The following is a 5,341-nucleotide window of genomic DNA, read 5'->3' as shown; positions in this document are numbered from 1 at the left end:
GAAAACAAAAAAACAAAAAAAGTGTTTTCAAATTTCAAAACTAATGGCACTAACAGAAAGTTTATAATTTTCCCAAAACTAAAAGCAAAAAGAATTAAAAAATAAAGCAAAAAACAAAAGAAAATAAATAATGCAGAAAACAAAACAAAAAACTAGAAAATAATTAAAAATAGCAACAATAAGTATTTTGTTGTAAGTAGAAACAAAATAAAATAAATAAAGCAAGAAAGAAAACAAAAAAAATTGCCTCCTACACTAGTAGAAAAAGGGTCAAACGTGAAGCACATTAGTGCCGGTTTGTATTTGAGCCGGCACAAATGTATACATTAGTGCCAGTTCCAACGGCTAGCCGGGCCGCTCTCATTAGTACCGGTTCGTGGCTAACCTTTAGCACCGGTTCGTGCCACGAACCGGTACTAATGAGAGTGGTGGCAGGATGTTGTCAGTCTGGGCCCCCTCCAGCACCTTTAGTACCGGTTCCTGGCACGAACCGGTACTAAAGGTCGTCCTACATAAACCCTTCGTCCACCCGAGCTCGCTCTGTTCTTCCCCTTTCCCCTCTCCTCTCTGTTCTTCCCCTCTTCCTCTCGAGCTCATCACACATTTTGCCCAAAATTTGTCAAGATTTGAAGGCCCCCATCCATTCAAATGATCACAAAGGTTAGCAACTTTGTCCTTTCATCTCTCATTGCTAGATTAGCTCTTGCAATGCTTTATATAGTTATTAATTTGTGAGTTTAGTAATTTGGGAGGAAATATATATATGTGCTAGTATTTGATTTATATGCAATTTGAGGTTAAAATAACACTTAGTTTGCATATGTAGGTGTGGTTTATTTAGTGCCTTCTAAATCTCCATCGTAACCACCGTCGATCGCCCGCACCGTCCCGTCGCCGGCACCACCTTGTGGTGAGCCTCTTGTTCATGAAATTTTATATAAAAAATTGATGTTTGTGTGATTTGGATATATAGTTACTCGTATAATAATTATCTTACCCGTACGTTATTTGTTATACATAGTGCCATGGTTTTGATATCCGTCCCCGTCGGCCCTCGTCCTTGATATGATTCGGATGTGGTATATTCTCTTTTAAAACTATTTGTTGCATTTCGTGTTTATGACAAATTATGCCCATCAAGTTGACATAGATATTTTTATCTAGGAGGTATGTGAACCGGAAATTCCAACCGACCCTATTGTCGAGAGGTTAAATTTAGTTGAAAGAGAAGGCGAGTACTTGAAAGAAAAATTGAAAAGAATTGAGGGGGAGAAGATGGAATTGAAGTTGCATGTTGCCGATGTCGTCGATGATCACAAGATCAAGAAGGATAAAATGCGCTTGAAGATTAGAAAGATTAGAAAATATGCCATCGATAGTGAGGCTTGGTATCATTATGCTGTTGGATCAATTGTTACCTTAGTTGCGATCTTGATCGCATTTGTTGTTGCATTTAAATGCTTTAGCTAGAGAGTTATTTGTTTGTTGCATTTAAGTGTTGTATGAACTTTATGTATGAACTTGTATTAATTTGGTCTATTCGGTGTTGTGTAATGAAGATGAGCCGGCAATGGATGTACGATGACCAATGCTCTCCCTAGTTCGTTGAGGGCGTGCATACTTTTCTGCTTGCGGCTGAGGCAAACAAGCGGGCGGATGGTTTTATGCCTTGTCCATGTGCTGGCTGTAAGAATGGTCGCAATTAATCTATGTCAAGAACCATTCACGTCCACCTGTTTGAGTCCGGTTTCATGCCCCACTATAATGTTTGGACCAAGCACGGAGAAAGAGGGGTTATGATGGAAGACAATGAAGAAGAAGAGGACGACGACAGCTATCCTGGCCATGGGTTCCCTGAATACGATGATACAACAATGGGGGAAGAAGCTGAGCCGGTAATGCGGGAAGAAGCTGAGCCGGCAATGCAGGAAGAAGCTGAAGAAGAGGCATCAGATGAGCCCGTTGATGATCTAGGTCGGGCCATTGCCGATGCAAAGAGAAACTACGCAAGTGATTTGGAGAAGAAGAAGTTGCAGCGCATGTTAGAGGATCACAAAAAATTGTTGTACCTGAATTGCGTAGGTGATAAGAAAAAGCTGGGCACCACACTGGAATTGCTGCAATGGAAGGCAGAGAATGGTGTATCTGACAAGGGATTTGGAAAGTTGCTGGTAATGATAAAGGATCTGCTTCCAAAGGACAACGAATTGCCTGAGAGTACGTACAAAGCAAAGAAGGCTGTCTGTCCTCTAGGGTTAGAGGTGCAGAAGATACACGCATGCCCTAATGATTGCATCCTCTACCGCGGTGAGTACGAGGATTTGAACGCTTGCCCGGTATGTGGTGCATTGCGCTATAAGATCAGCCGCGATGAGCATGGTGATGTCGAGGGCGAGCGCCCCAGGAAGAAGATTCCTGCCAAGGTGATGTGGTATTCTCCTATAATACCACGGTTGAAACGTTTGTTCCAAAACAAAGAGCATGAAAAGGCGATGTGATGGCACAGAGAAGACCGTAAGAAAGACGGAAAGTTGAGAGTACCCGCTGACGGGTCGCAGTGGAGAAAAATCGAAAGAAAGTACGGGAAGGAGTTTGCAGATGACGCAAGGAGCGTATGCTTTGGTCTAAGCGCAGATGGCATTAATCCTTTTGGGGAGCAGAGCAGCAACCATAGCACCTGGCCTGTGACTCTATGTTTGTATAACCTTCCTCCTTGGTTGTGCATGAAGCGGAAGTTCATTATGATGCCAGTGCTAATCCAAGGCCCTAAACAACCCGGCAATGACATTGATGTGTACCTAAGGCCATTAGTTGAAGAACTCTTACAACTGTGGAATGGAACAGGTGTACGTGCATGGGATGAACACAAACAGGAAGAATTTGACCTAAAGGCATTGCTGTTCGTGACCATCAATGATTGGCCTGCTCTCAGTAACCTTTCAGGACAGACAACAAGGGATACCACGGATGCACGCACTGTTTGGATGATACCGACAGTATATATTTGAATAGTTGTAAGAAGAATGTGTACCTGGGACATCGTCGATTTCTTCCGAGCAGGCATCCCGTAAGAAAGAAAGGCAAGCATTTCAAAGGTGAGGCGGATCACCGGACGAAGCCTCGCCACCGTACTGGTGCTGATGTACATGATATGGTCAAGGATTTGAAGGTGATATTTGGAAAGGGTCCTGGCGGACAAACTGTTCCAAAGGACGCTGACGGACGCGCACCCATGTGGAAGAAGAAATCTATATTTTGGGACCTGCCATATTGGGAAGACCTAGAGGTCCGCTCCGCAATCGACGTGATGCACGTGACGAAGAATCTTTGCGTGACCCTTATTGGCTTCTTGGGCGTGTATGGGAACACAAAAGATACACCTGAGGCACGGGAGGAGCAGCAACGTATGCACGGAGACGACGGCAAACATCAGGGTCATGCAAGCTACGCTCTTACCAAAGAAGAGAAGGAAATCTTCTTTGAATGCCTGCTCAGTATTAAGGTACCGTCTGGCTTCTCGTCGAATATAAAGGGAATAATAAACATGGCAGAGAAAAAGTTCCAGAACCTAAAGTCTCATGACTGCCACGTGATTATGACGCAACTGCTTCCGGTTGCATTGAGGGGGCTTCTACCGGAAAATGTTCGATTAGCCATTGTGAAGCTATGTGCATTTCTCAATGCAATCTCTCAGAAGGTAATCGATCCAGAAATCATACCAAGGTTACAGAATGATTTGGTGCAATGTCTTGTCAGTTTCGAGTTGGTGTTCCCACCATCCTTCTTCAACATCATGACACACGTCCTAGTTCACCTGTGCCAAGAGATTAACATTTTGGGTCCTGTATTTCTACACAATATGTTCCCCTTTGAGAGGTTCATGGGAGTCTTAAAGAAATATGTTCATAACCGTGCTAGGCCAGAAGGAAGCATCTCCAAGGGCCATCAAAATGAGGAGGTCATTGAGTTTTGTATTGACTTTATTCCTGACCTTAAGCCGATTGGTGTTCCTGAATCGCGGCATAAGGGCACACTGGATGGAAAAGGCACGCTAGGAGGGGAACAAATAATATGTATGGACGGACATTCTCTCACTGAAGCACACTACACAGTTCTACAGAATTCCGCCTTGGTGGCTCTGTATATGGATGAACACAAGAATTTGCTACGCTCCAAACACCCGGAGCGGTCTGATGACTGGATTACATGTGAACAAACCAGGAGTTTCGCCAGCTGGTTGTAGACACGTACCATGCATGACACCTCTATTGAAGACGACCTGTAATTGCTGTCCCAGCTACCATCTTCGAATATAATGACTTTCAAAGGGTACGAGATAAATGGTAATACATTTTACACGATCGCCCAAGATAAGAAGAGCACCAACCAAAACAGTGGTGTCCGCTTTGATGCAGAAACCAAGACGGGAAAGGAAACATATTATGGTTATATACAGGACATATGGGAACTTGACTATCGACGTGGTTTAAAGGTCCCTTTGTTTCGGTGCAAATGGGTCAATATGACACGAGGCGGGGTAACGGAAGACCCGCAGTACGGAATGACAACAGTGGATCTCAACAATCTTACGTATGCAGACGAACCATTCGTCCTAGCAAATGATGTGGCACAGGTTTTCTATGTGAAGGACATGTCTACCAAGCCAAGAAAAAGAAAAGATAAGGAAGCGAATGCATCGTACGATGAGCCAAAGAGGCACATAGTTCTTTCTGGGAAGAGAAACATCGTGGGAGTGGATGACAAGACAAACAAGTCAGAAGATTATGAAAAGTTTGATGAAATTGCTCCATTCACAGTGAATATTGACCCGAGCATCCCGTTAAATGATGAAGATTTTCCATGGTTATGGCGCAAAGGGACACACGCGAAGAAAAAGTTTCACACCCAAAGATCTGGGATGTGATCGGCTTCACTAGCTATCATCACTTTCTTCTGCGTTTCGCACCGAGAGGGGAAGCTCTATGATAGTTAGGGTAGTTACGTGTTTTGGCATTTGAAACGCGAAGAAATTTTATGTGCAAACAAATTCTTTCATGCCTTTACTGATTTTTAAAGTTAAGTTATTCACAAACTAGTGATTCACACTAATTTCAAATAATTCAAAATTTAAACTATTCAAATTTGAAAACTACGGGCACTAACAGAAAGTTTGTAATTTTTTGTACCTAAAACAAAAATGTTCACAAAGAAACTCTAAATACACAAAAAAGAACAACACAAAAATAAATAAATCAAAATAAAAAAAGCCCTAACAGAAAGTTTGTAATTTTTTGTACCTAAAACAAAAATGTTCACAAAGAAACTCTAAATACACAAAAAA

Source organism: Triticum aestivum, chromosome 2B (assembly GCF_018294505.1).
Source record: "Triticum aestivum cultivar Chinese Spring chromosome 2B, IWGSC CS RefSeq v2.1, whole genome shotgun sequence".
Lineage (NCBI taxonomy): Eukaryota > Viridiplantae > Streptophyta > Magnoliopsida > Poales > Poaceae > Triticum > Triticum aestivum.
Note: the sequence above shows the minus strand (reverse complement) of the source record.